The 14379-nt window shown below is 41.9% G+C and overlaps 1 protein-coding gene across 23 annotated transcripts in view; it reads right to left on the bottom strand.

Moving 5' to 3' along the window:
* ATXN1 (ataxin 1) overlaps positions 1-14379 on the bottom strand; it is a 208495-nt gene that overhangs the window by 120991 nt on the left and 73125 nt on the right. The window lies entirely within an intron of this gene.

Genomic DNA, 14379 nt, shown 5'->3' with positions numbered 1-14379 from the left:
TTTAGCCTAGCACGCCTCTCCAGCCGCGGGAGGCTGCACAAGGCTAAAGAAGCCAACTTTTTAAAAATCTCTCTCTCTCTACCTCTTTTTCTTTTTTCGTCCTTTCTCCACCCCATTATTTTCCTCTGGATCAGTGTTTTTATCTAGATTAACGTTTTAGTTTGGGGGGGGGTATTATAAAAAAAGAAACTTTGCAGCTTTTATTTTAGTATACAATAAAAACAGATTAAACAAAACACAAAAGAAGGAAATAGCATAGAAGAAGAAGAGAAAAGGGAAAGAGGGGGATACAAAGCCATTTACCAGAGGTAGATCTTAACCCTTGCCTTACCTGGGAGCTTCTCTGGGCAGGAATTCCCTCGGCTTAAGTGGGGTGAGGGAAGAGTGGCAGGTAGGGGGGTACCTACCTAGAAACTGAAGCCACATGTCTCTCCAATGAAAATTGGGAGTGGGCATTGTGTGAAGTGGCTGTGGATCTCCTGCCGCAGAAGTGTAGGACTGTATAGAGTTGGGAGGGCCACCCGAGGGTCATCTAGCCCAGCCCCCTCACAATGTAGGAATCACAGCTAAAGAACGCCAGGCAGATGGTCCCCCAACTGCTGCTTAAAAGCCTCCAGTGGTGGAGCCCCCCAACAACTTCCGAGGTCACAGAATTGCAGGGTTGGAAGGGAACCCCAGGAGTAATCTAGTCCAGCCCCGGTGGACAGCGGGCACGATCCATCCCATTGTGCAAGGCTAAAGATGCTGCTCAAGGCTAAAGAGGAAGCGCACAGCCTGTCCATTGCTCTTTGGGGCTGGGGGGGGAATAATATTTTTTTCCTTGATTTCCCCCTCTAAAAACTAGGTGCGTCCTGTGGTCCGGTGCGTCCAATAGAGCAAAAAATACGGTATTTATTTTCCTGAATGGTTCAGGAATGTTACTCCATAATTCAGTAGGCATTAATAAAAGATATGTTGGTTTAAAACACACAAACCCTCCACCACACTTTGTGGATATTACTAACCTTAATGGAAATCTGACAATTTTGTCCAGTATCCACTTAGTATAAAATTCGCACACTAAATCTACTGCCTTCCTGTGTATCCATGCAGTGGCGTAGCGTGGGTTCTCAGCACCCGGGGCAAGGCAAGTAATTTGTGCCCCCTAACCCATGGATTTTAGCACTCGAGTCTCTTCCGCGCCCCCCCCAGATGTTGCGCCAGGTGCAGCAGGCCCCCCTGCACCCCCCACGCTACGCCACTGCTCCCACCACAAGTCTTCAGGACAGCCATCCGAAGGCTGGCGCGGGGAGAAGGTCTCTCCTCCCCACCGCCAGCCTTCGGAGGAGGTCCGAGGACAGTGGGGTTCCTGCTTCCTCGAGGAGGGCCGGCCAAACGCGCCCCCCCAAATGTTGCGCCCGGTGCGGCCGGCACCCCTGGCACCCCCCACACTATGCCACTGTATCCATGCAAGTCACCTGTATTAGATGTACATGACCACACACATACCCTTTCCACCAATAGGAAATTCCTGCTGCAGCGACATTCTGTGAGCCTGACCAGGACCAACAACAAGAGTAGAGCCCACTTAAGACAATCGCTACAACAGCCTTGTTCAACTTAGTACCCCCCTCCAGATGTTCTGGACTACATCAGCATAGCTGAAGGGCAATAAGCTGTGGAAGGGTGTTCCTTGAACTAGGAAGGGGAGTGAGCCAGCTATAAGGCAGGGCACACACAGCTTGTTCTTAAGAGGAAGTAGCTCTAAGGCTAGGCAAAAGAATGAGACTGTAATCCTGTACACATTTCTGGAATAAGCCCAATGACCACAGCAGGACACACCTCCAAGCAAACATGCAGAGGATTGTGCCATGACAATTCTGAAATGCAGTCATCCCAAGTCACTCCTGTGTAAACACAGTGTTGTTCTATGGCAGCCCTGCATGAGGCGCCACCCCTGCATCAGTGGGGAGGTGTCTGGCAACCTAGAGCTGGCTGTTCCTTGCCACAGGTGACCAAACAAATGCTAGGTGGCATGGCAGGCGTATTTCCTAGCTTGTTCATGACTTTTCCCTCTGCCTGTTGTTTGTTCAATGGTCCTTCAAACAATTACAGTAGCACGTAAAGGTAAAGGGACCCCTGAACATTAGGTCCAGTTGTGGCCGACTCTGGGGTTACGGTGCTCATCTCGCTTTATTGGCCAAGGGAGCCGGCATACAGCTTCCAGGTCATGTGGCCAGTATGACTAAGCCGCTTCTGGCGAATCAGAGCAGCGCACGGAAACACCGTTAACCTTCCCGCCGGTGCGGTACCTATTTATCTACTTGCACTTTGACGTGCTTTCGAACTGCTAGGTTGGCAGGAGCAGGGACCAAGCAACGGGAGCTCACCCCGTCGCGGGGATTCGAACCGCCGACCTTCTGATCGGCAAGTCCTAGGCTCTGTGGTTTAACCCACAGCACCACCCGTGTCCCTTCAGTAGCACATAGGCATGCACAAAAATCCTTTTAAAGCCATCCAAAGCCTGGCAAGCAAACCACACCCATGCATTGTGTAGGAAAAGGCTGAAGACACAGACAAAATAAATGTCCCTTTTGATACAGGAACTCATGAATACAATGCAAGGCAGAACTTGGTGAGCAATGCAAATGGAAATCATGAAATGTAGGTAATATGTAGCTAGATCTTTGCCTACCTGCTAAAAAATCTCCCAGGAAGGGCATAAATGATTCCCTAAGCCCGTGTTAGGAGAACTGAGTTATGACATATGAATGAAGACACAATTCAGCCAAAGTTCCACTGGTGTTAATGGGCGTTTTCCACTGAAACCAGTGGGTCCAAGAAGCACACAACTGTGGCTCGAATGGCTATACTTTAGCGATTTCATTCAGTCGAATGACCATGAGGACTGAACACTGGAATAACCAGGCCCTTACATAATTTCATATTATAGACCCCTTTGTGACATGAATCTATATAATCAGCCTCTGATAATGCAGGTTCTGATATATCATAGATAAATATTTGTGTAAGACACAACTCCTATCACACTGTTAACTCCAAGCAAAGGCAGTATAATATTTACTCTGAAAATTTAAAGCCACTAGATACTATGAAAAAATCAAATTAGTCTGTCAAAGAATTGAATGCCCTTATTCTGAAATCACAACACATTCTGTCCACGTACTCTTAAAACATTGTTCAATGCTACTGCTATGCAATTATGCCATAGCATGACAGTCTCAATTATAACTCTAAGCAGCATAATTCAGATGCGTAGTAAGAATCCCATGTAAAACCATCATTTTGGTATAAATGTAATTTGCTGCCAATTCAGGCTACTAGTTATTGCAAGAGCCAATTCCACTCACTGAGTAATATACTTGAGTTGGAATTAAAAACTCCAATAAGATATTCAACAGAGAAAGATAATTGTGTCTAGATGGGCCATTAAATGTGGGTACAAACCATAGATAGGATAACTTTGAATTGCAACGCTATCATATTTAATAATGAAAAATGAGCTGTGGGTATTAACCAAATGGGTATGACACAGGTTACTTGGGCTCTTGCATTCCTCTCATCCATCCTACAAAGCTGAATGAACTGGAATGGGGGGATCTGCATTTGAAAGCAGTATCTCTGAAAGAGGGCTATAATGCACTGGTCAGGAGATACTGCATTCAGTTCAACACGGTACAGCCCAGTTCATCTGCCACTTTCACAAATGAGGTAAGGAAGAAAAGGGTGCACAAAAGTCATACTGGAGTACGAATTATGCAATGCCTTTACATAACAAATTTACATGCTTTGCATAAAATATGAGTATCTGTATAGGATTATTATTTATACAGAAGTATACTTTTATTATATTTCTGTTATGTGAAGTATCACATTAAAACATAAATATCAAACCTCAGTACAGTAAAATGCAATTTAAATCAATAATATGTTACCGAGATTGTGCTGATTTCCTTACTCTGGCACAAGCAACCCATGAAAACAACCTGTAACAGACTGAAAATATTAAAATAATTTAAGCCATGTGCACCGATAATGTAACATGCTCCAAGTCATACCTACTTTAACCAGAAAATAGTTCTCCCTTTCTCTATATGTACATTTGTTTATCAGATGTGCAACTTGTCCTTCTTCCAAGGAGGTCAGTGGCATGTCTCCTCATAACACCCCTGAAAGTTAGGTTCAGTTGAGAGATAGTGACTTATCCAAGTTCACATACAGTGCATATCAACCACCTGAGACCTGCATGTAGCCAGAGGGTAACTTCCTTATAGCTCACAGGCCCTTTCCCTGCTGTCCAGCTGACGTTTGTGTGTGTGTGTGTGTGTGTGTGTGTGTGTGCGCGCACACACACACGCACACACAGAGAGAGAGAGAGAGAGAAAGGGAGTAAGAGTGAGTGAAAGTTATGTCTGTAGACATCTATGTAGGAGGGGATCCAGAGGCCCATACCATGGCAGGTCCAGTCCCACACACCATCATATGAATTCTTGAAATCAGTCTTTCCAGTCCAAAGCCAACACTCTGTTAACTGTGCCACACTGGCTCCCCAAACCGCCTGCTATTGTGTATTACATACCATCTGCTCATAAAGTCTACATATTTACCTTATTTCCCTCATAGCTCACATAGGAGCTAGTTTACTCTTCTATTTTACAAAACTTGATTCATTTAATCTTTTCTGTGATAAAATACATCAGGAGGTATTTCCAATGACTACTGTCTGATTATCAGTGACAGTGCTGGCCATCTCTGGGGCATTCAGGGTACAATTAACAATAACAATAACAATAACAATAACAATAACAATAACAATAATAATAATAATAATAATAATAATAATAACAATAATAATAATAATAATAATTTTTATTTATACCCCACCCTCCCTAGCCAAGGCCGGGCTCAGGGCGGCTCAGCCTTTTCCCTACACACACAAAAAGAGGTAAAATATTTCTATAATTCTATCTTTGTAATAGATTGGAATACAGGACATGTATTCCTGGGAACTTTTTGGTTTACACATCATTCACATCCAATATGCCCCAAATTACTGGACTTTGGCAGAGATGGAAAAACATTTAGAACTGACAGTTTTGTGTCAGCGTTGCTTGTGCAGGTTCTCTGCTGATCACTTGTGTTCCTTTGGTGGTGAGAGAGGTTGGGGTTGGCCTAGGGTGTGGCTGTTCATTTGTGGTTGGCTGTGGTGGTCTTTGTTTTCATAATAAAAAAAAAGAAATGACAGTTCACAGGATTATTCTGAGTATCTCCTCTTTAGTCCAAAGACATTCAGTTTTGTCTTTTGCTAGCATCTCCCTTACAAACACTTTCCAAATGCACAAAGAAAAGCCGAGTATTTTATAGGCAAGGTTATTCTTGCAGTCTCTATCTACAAATGATCAGCCTGTAATATTTGATCTACCCATTGCTATCTGAATCCCAGGCAGTCTAGCCTGCTCACTCAGCTGAAGAAACCCACGAAAGGTACACTGGGTGATAGCACTAAGCTATAAAAGGCACAAACACCAGGGGAATATACCTTGTATTCTGGCAAGTCAGACTACATTTTCAGCCCTCTTGTCTTCCAAAATTTGGTGGAGCAGAACTGTAGTAAATTACACTGGTTTGATTGCCTGCCAGGACAAAAAGGCGGACCAAATCAAAAGAAGCAAGAAGGCACAGAGCAGCCACTTGAGAAAGCAGTACAGCAAAACAAGGAACGTGTCTCGTCCCAAGAGATTCTAGGACATTTAAGAGCAACATATCCCAAGAAAACCTCAGGGAAAAGTTAAGTTAATGAAAACTCTGGAGAACTTTTGGTGACATCACCACCCAAGGAAGCAAAGCTCAGGTGATTTGTTGCCACAAAGTGGGATTTACAGCAAGGTATCCATTTTATTATAAGCCTGTCCATTTTTTTTTTTTATTTTTGCCTTAAATCTGGATCTTGTTTTTTAATTCAAAAGTAAGCCATTAGCATTATTACAGATGTCACAATGATTCTGTAAGCTACATTAGAAATAATTCCTAATGATACTGAGCTTTTCCGTAGTACTTTCACGTGCATAAAGCACTTTACATGAGTTATCTAGTGGAAATCCTTACAATGACTCTGTAAGTCAGTACATTGCACATTGAGGAACTGAGAGAAAGTGGTATGCCTACGGCCTCCTAGTGAGCTCATCACAGAGTGAAGAGTCAAACCAAGGAATTCCTAATCATACTTTCTAGCCCCAGAATACCAATTATAATAAATCAGCACACAGGTTCTGAAACTACAAAGTTTAATGCGGATGAAAATTCTCACTTTGCTCATAATTCAGAAGCCTACCTTTCCACCACTCTTTAATTATTGCCTCAACCAAATCATCATGAAATTTGATCTCCACACCATTTTCCCCTTCCACAGTTTGCAATCACTCTGACCAAGTCAGGCAAACTATGGTTTGCATTAACCAAACCTTGCCTCTAAAGCAGAATCTGAAGCTGTTATTTGAGGTGAGGTTGCAAATCATCCCTACAGATAGAATGCATTAAGATGTGCCAGATTTAATGCTAAACTATGGTGTGGCCATGAGGAGGTTATTGGACACTTCTGCTTCTAATACCCACCTTTCAATGTGTTGTCCAAAGCCTTAATTAGCGTTAGTTGGGGGCAGGGCCAGATTTAGGTTTGATGAGGCCCTAAACTACTGAAGGTAACGGGGTCCTTTAAATGTCCAACTGTCCTTTGTCAACAACAAATTGTCGTTTTTTGTGTTGAATATATGCTATATGGTAATTTATTTTTTTCTCTTATATTTTGGAAATGTACATCCAGTTTTTTCCTTTACATTTTTTGGGAGGCCCCAAGAGAGTGGGGCCCTAAGCTATAGCTTGTTTAGCTTATACCTAAATCTGGCACTGGTGGGGGGGTGGGAATCAGCTTCATAAACTATAGTTTAAAGTTCGGTTGTTTCAATTAAGCATTGTGAAGACTAAACACAGTTTTTCCAGGTTTGGATGACAGAGCAAGTGTTTGTTAATCTAAAACAGAAACAAAAATTATCAAACTCTTTGTGGCCACATCAGAGGATGAGGTGGTTCTGCATGCTCACAACTCACTGCTGTTTATTACTGTAGCACCAAACTATGGTTTTACATTACTGGTCCATTCTGACTTCATTGTGCCAGATACAAATATCCACAATAAGCCTCAATTCCTTTCTGCTCCACAACCAAGATCACAAGGACAAAGGACCTCACCACCACCACCACCACCACAAGTAAGCAAAGATGAAGACTCACCAGGTAGAGGAAGATTATGTGTCAAGGGAGGACTCAATCACATTAATTCACACCCTAAGATATGCAGAACATCCAAACACACAGTCACTTCCACCCCAATTCCTGCAATATGGGTAAACTGCTTACAGGCTTGACAAACCCATTGTACTCAAAAAGGCTGCAGCTGTGTCTTCCACAAAGCAGAAAAGGGATAAGGGGCCACAGAGCACAAACTCAAGTGACCTAGCACCATGCACCATAGAATATAATCTAGAACACTGCTGATCAACTTCACTCATTTATACTGCCGACCTCACAATCATCATCTATCCTTCCTTGTAGGATCAGAGCCAGGACATATGGCAACAGAACAAATAGCAGCAGAAGAGCTCCTGTGCAGCTACTTCTTTTGGTTAGAGCGGGGTGCTTATAATACCAAGGCTGCAGGTTCAATCCCCGAATGGGACAGCTGCATTGCAGGGGATTGGACTAGATCAGGGGTCAGCAAGCTTTTTCAGCAGGGGGCCGGTCCACTGTCCCTCAGACCTTGTGGGGGTCTGGTCTATTTTTTTTGGTGGGGGGGATGATGCAAGAGCACCACGAGCCCCGGTGGCTGCTTGCCCATGTCTTGCGAGCGGCAGGAGCTGGCGGCGGTGGCAGGACGATGAGTGGCCCGCGAAAGGGCTCCAGAGAGGGGCTGATTAAAATGGCAGCCGCTCAAGCGCTGCTGCTGCTGGCATCAACAAAGCCCAGCCCCCTTCCTCCTCTAGGCAGGGCAGGCAGAAGCCAGGAGGGAGGGAGGGAGGAGGAGGCGGCACCGCAGCCGCCGAGGTGTGAGGGAGAGGAAGGGAGAGGGAAAGAACATGCGTGCTTGTGATACACACGGCGATTCCCGGACCGTCCATGGGCCGGGTCCAGAAGGCAATTGGGCCTGATCTGGCCCACGGGCTTTAGTTTGCCGACCCATGGACTAGATGATCATCAGGATCCTTTCCAACTTTACAATGCCATGATTCTATTATTCTGCCTACAGCCGATCAGTAAATGTTGCCTCAAAAAACTGTCTCCCATCAAAGGAATTGTCAAAATGTGACTCCTAGCCAAATGTAAACTGTGGAGTGGAAGCCTGGTATTCACTTGTACATACGTAAAATGCTGCTTGAGATGCAGTTAAGTCAGGGGCAGAGTGCATTGAGACCAGTGCATGAGAGGACACTGGCAGAAAGAGCAATATGTGTAACCACCATTCATGTTTTCATTCTCTATTAAGACATAATGCCTGAAGAGAGATCACACTTTTGGGTTAGGAGTTAAGAGTGCTCTAATTCATTGTCCAACAATGCAATATAGTTATCACGGTAAAAAAAAGGGGGAGGGGGTTAAAACCAAAACCAAAAGGCCTTGCACATATAAACTTTATAATTATTTATTTCTTAATTCATTTTCTCTTATGTGCAAATACTTCTCTCTCTTTTTGCTTTCCCTTCCAAAGTCTCAAGTTCATGGTTTTGTTTTTCTGCTGTGACTGCTTATCATGATACACACCCAAAATAGTAAATGGCTCTCAACAGCCTTTTGTAGCCATTTAGGTATTTATGATGTTTATCAATGCAAGAAAAGGATACAGAACACCTTGGCAGATAGCCAGCTGAGGAAATGATTTAACAATATTTTGCTTCCAAACATATTTGTCTGCAGGGCTCACTAATTCTTGCAGATGTATACCGTCAGCGACTTAAGATCTTGAGCCAACATTAAAATCAAAGAGGACTGTGTTCATTTTTTTAAAGCATTGTCAAGCAATGTAATGCTTTAAGTCAAATTAAAAATTATTGCTACTAATAATTCCTATGTAAGTTTAAGGGGTTCACATTACATTAGCCATGTCTACATAACATTACAATGACTGCATATTGTACTACAAGCTTGCTCTTGGTTAGTTCTTTGGGCTAGAACTAATTGCAGTCAAACTATGAGCAAAGCCTGTGTTTATACAGTAGCAAGCTGGAGCCAATTCAATATTTTTTTTCTGGTTTTAGCTGTCCCCTTCCCATCTATGTCACTGAGAAGGATTTCTTCATCAGCCAAACTAAAACACCACCCTTTTCAAAATTATTTTTATTCTCAAGAAATGCACCATTGCAAGCTTTACATTGCACAACTTTGCTAGAATTGTAAAACTATGCAATAAACAACAACAATAAAACCCAAATAGGCTTGTGTAGTATATAATCAAACCAGGTATGCAATTGGCATCTTACCTGTTGGGTAGCAATTGCTCCTAGGATGAATAGTCAAGTGGCAAACTTTCCCTACTTCCCTTCCTCTCCCCAGGTGATTGCCCTTTCAAAATGCATACTCTTCTTTAACTCTTTAAAGTCAAGAGACTATGAAAGTGTCATGTAGAACATTCAGCAATGTCACTCAAGTAGAGGGCTTGAAACCTGAGCCCTCTGGACCTATATAGCATAGCCAGGAAAACTCTTGGGAACGTGAGCAGAGTGTGTGTCCTTGAAGACTCATTCACATAGCACCAAAATATGGTTTAATGTTATGTGTGCACATATTTATGTGTGGACTGGAAAAACACACCACTGTCTTTGGGTGGAGAGATGTGAAATCAGTGTACAACATGGATGATGGGCATACATTTCCACAGTCCAGATAAGTCAATAATTATACAGAGCACAAAGCTTACATTTGGTTGGTGACAAGATGAACCAGCTCCAAAACACTAGATCCATTCTACTGCAAATGTTTTGCCAAAGTTTCCTGGCAATTAACAGCCTTAACAACGAGGGAAGAAGAAATCTGAATTGTCTTTGCTCGTGTTTCTTTGCTAAAAAGACACATACAGATGAAAGAAATGTTTGGAAACCCTCCAGAGTTTTTGGGAGAACGTATGTCAAAACACTTCACCTTCTGCAGTTGTAGGCACAGTAGACAAACATTACTTCAACTTCTAAGTTATCTACACTTACATGTAGGCTGAATACTAAGAAAAAATTCAAGAGTTACAGCTGATTCCGAGAAACATACATGCATGCGCACACAATAAACACAACTCTGGTTGCCTTAGTAGAACCTCAGAATCAAATGTGGTAAAATAAGAGCATCTGTGCTAGCTTTTTAATTATTTCTTGCTGATTATGTAAACACTTCAAGAGCAATTATCTATCACCTTCAGAGGCTAGGAAGAGAATCTGCAGCTGCAGGAGACACACGCCACCATTACGTGACAATGTCACCCCACCTGTGTAATTCGTGTAACTCATATTACATATTAATGGTGATGTGAGAGAACATCTGGTTGAATCTTTCTGCACCTGTCAAATGTAAGAAGACACACTGGTGGATGATGGAAATTCTTATGGTAGTGCATAAGATAATAAGCAAAGACAAATTGCTTCACCAAGGCGTATCATGCACCACTGAGAATGTTGCATACATCTGAAAGCACATTTCCCTGCCACCTAGAACACATACTACTTACACTGGAGACACTCTTAACTAGGGACAAGGGAGGTATTCAATTTGGTTTTCATTTTAATTCACACCAAATTTTATGTTGGATGTCTCCAACCAAAAGACATGTGCAAAAATGCATACATTAGAGGTGACTTTGCATGCATTAACAAAAATAAGGAAAAAATGCTTTATATCAGATAAAACGACAAACAAAAATACTGTTGTGAGTTTGGGGTGGTGGGGTTAGTCTGGGTTAAAATCCAATGGAGGATTCCATTGTTGAACTAGCCAGGCAAGTTCCTTTGTGATACAGTTTGTTCCAAAGTACCGGCTAAGTTTGGTTGTTAGTATACTGTCCAAACAACATTCCAGCTAAAGATCAGTTAATATATGCTCTTTAACAAATCTGTTGTTGGTTTTTTTAATGTTAAAATTGTGATGAAATATTTATGATATTAATACAGTCAGGACTTTGACAGGTTGTGCTAATTACAAGTCTCGGGTGCATGATCCAATCAGTGCCAGAGTATGGCAATACATACATATAGCCCCCACGCCTGCACATATACCAGTAGTAGATCAATAGGGCAGGGAGAATCTCATGTGTGGTGGTAGAATAGGGGATGCACCTATGCACTGGATCAAGCCAGTTTACTGTTATGAAACAATGGTAGCTACCAGCATTATGCAAATATAAATATATGTCACAATAATTCAAGACACTGAATTGCTCATTTTGGTTTTTATTTGGGACCCCAGTGATAGCCCAAAGAGTTATACTATTTTAAAATGAAATTTAAAAAAAAATCAAACATAGCAACTATAAAACACAAAAGTACGGTAATTTTGTAAACGTAGGTGGTGTGTCTGATCCTAAATGAAGGGTGCAAATATGTTTATTATCATAATTTTAACATTGCCCCCCCCACAAAGGATTGCTCAACGGATCATACAAATATAAAAGCAAACATAAAAGAGATAATAATCCAACCATTAACACACCATTTTCAATTTAACACAAATACATCTAGATTTCTGCAGACCTGAGGAGCAAGGCTTGGGATCCCCTCACTTTGCCTTTAATATCAGATGACATCGCGGCACATTTAAAAGGTGTGTTGCCACCTTGACTTCATGGAATATATGACTATGGACATATACTAAAGAATTATTGGTGGTCAACTGATATGCCAAACAATTCTGAGCTACACAAACTCTCTCAATGAGCCATTAAGAATCATTCTGTACAACTGAAAAACCAACTAGCAATACATCAGTCCAACAAAATGTATTTCATTGACTCTTTGGAATAAACACAGCAAAACTTTTCCTAGTTAAAAATGTTAGCACAGGACTATGAAGGCATGGTAGAAACAGGTCTCATGCGGTATTTCAGCCTCTCTCTTGAAGCATGGCATTTAGGTACAGGTGTTAAAAGGTGAGCTATGGGTAGTCACAGACCACACGGCTCTGAAATGTAGCTTTTAAAAAACATATATTTGCATCTAACACAGGAGCTAGGGAATCAGAGATTACAACAGTGGAGACTCTCCACGAAAATGAATGCTGACAACGAAAAATGGCTCTGGTTTCCGCCCTCCGCCCCCCAATTTTCTCTCCAAGACTATTGATATTTAGGACTACTGAGCCACTCCACACCTCTTTCAAGGCAAATAATTTTCGCAAGGCAGATGCTTCATCGGAATGCCCCCAAAACAGTGAAGTTGGTGCTGGAATTCCCCAGAAACAGTTCTATGCTGTGCTGAAACCAAACGCCTGTTTGCATTCTATGGCTACTGCACTCTGCCAAATTAAAGCAAAAGCAGCAAATGCAGTGATCAGAACAAAATAGCTTGCAGTGATTTCTACTATTTTGCCACGTGTGAAAATAACAAGGCACTGTGTTTCTAACAAGGGGAAAGCCTGCAAGGTTTTTGTTTCTCTCTTCATTATCTTTCAACAATTGTTTCCTCCCAGGCCATGTAACAAAGAAAGATGAAGGTCCCCAGTTTTCTAATGCAATAAAAATAAAAGGACAGAGGATGGAAAGGGTGAAAGAGGTGAAGCATTTCACTACAATTCATATTGAGTTGTCTTTTTCTGTTTTTTAATTACGAAACCAAAAATAGCACAATGTAGTCTGAGTCACGTAGCTGCTAATTATGCTACTATTTCAAACATTCCAGTGTCATTCACAGCCATGGTGCAGAAAGAGGACTTTATTTTGTTCTAACCATGTCATTTAAAACCTTTTGTCATGAGGAGAATAGTAAGAGCACAGTCAAAATATGAATACAGAGCTGACAAAGACAACTCAAAATTCTGCAAGGATGTTGATATTTTGATAAAACAATTCTAATAGCCACACAATTGCAGAAGAATATGCCGTTATAAGCCACCAACTTTTCTTGAAATCCTAGTACTCTACAGATGCATCGCTAAGCAAAGTGCCCCCCTGGTGTCGTTCTCCAAACCATTAGAGATTGTGTAGTCAACTACCACCAATAGTAGGGCCAGGGTCAGTAGCTGCTGTCTTTGGGGAGCTACCATGGTCCCACCACCTAGATAGGGGCCACCCTTTCTGTCCACAGTCTGGAACTCTGAGCAGCAGAAAGTAAGCTGGGTCTAGCCTCCTTAAAAAAAAAAAAAAAAAAAAAAAACTTCCACAATGCTGTTAACATAACACTGATTAGAAGCATTATGGGAAATTTACATGGTAGTTTCACCTAGCTGCCCAGCACTGTTAGGAGCACGGCTATTGCCTGCCACCAACAGTTAAGCCCCGTGTGGGCCACCAGCCAGCACTTTGCCAAACCTCCCTCCAAATCTAGAAGCAGCCCTAAACCAAGAATCAACTCAAGCACAACAATTCTTATATGTTACTTCTGCATAGAATACAAGACTTCTGGTTGCAAAGGCCCCAAATACCTATTTCCTGAAACAGCTGGCTTCAACTATCCCAAGGCTTGTTGAACATCCAGCCATAAGGATTCTGAAGCACTCAGAAAGCTTGCCCCCTCATTTTGTGACATTGCTGTTGGTTCTGATATAAGTATATACCTACTGTGATTTTTAATGAGGGTTATTTTAAGGTGCCTATATCTTTTAAAATAATTTAGTTTTATGTTCTATATTTGAGACTTGTATCTTATGTACTGATAGGTAATAGTAGTAAATTAAATAATTAAATGTATAGCACAGCATTGCTCTTTGCAGTGCACATGAGGGCAGATCCCTTACAACTATGACATAGGGAAACAAAGGAAGGGACAAAAAATGGAGACAAGGGTAGACAGGGGAAGAAAGTGCAATTGTTTTGAGTTTCATGTGTTGAGGCTTGGCTATAGGCTTCATTGCAGAAAAGCATGTTCAATATAACAGCTGGCTCTTTGCAAAGCAACCAAGGAACAAAATGTATTTTTAGGGAAGAGCTACAAGGCAATTGCTCAGTTTGCTAAACTAGAAGTGTGGGAAGCAAGTGCCATGTTGGGTTTTACACAAACCTATTCTCTTGATCCATAATTCACTTATTCCACTATTCTCGGTGCGGTTAGGAAGCAAGGAAGAAGCAGGGATGGTGCCAGAAGCTGATTAAGTCAAGTTGCAATGTCAAACTCCCTTGCTTGATTTCCATTGAGTAAATCT

This window comes from Podarcis bocagei (assembly GCF_964188305.1).
Source record: "Podarcis bocagei genome assembly, chromosome: 8".
NCBI classification, from domain to species: Eukaryota; Metazoa; Chordata; class Lepidosauria; order Squamata; family Lacertidae; genus Podarcis; species Podarcis bocagei.
Note: the sequence above shows the minus strand (reverse complement) of the source record. Positions and strands in the feature narration are given on the sequence as shown.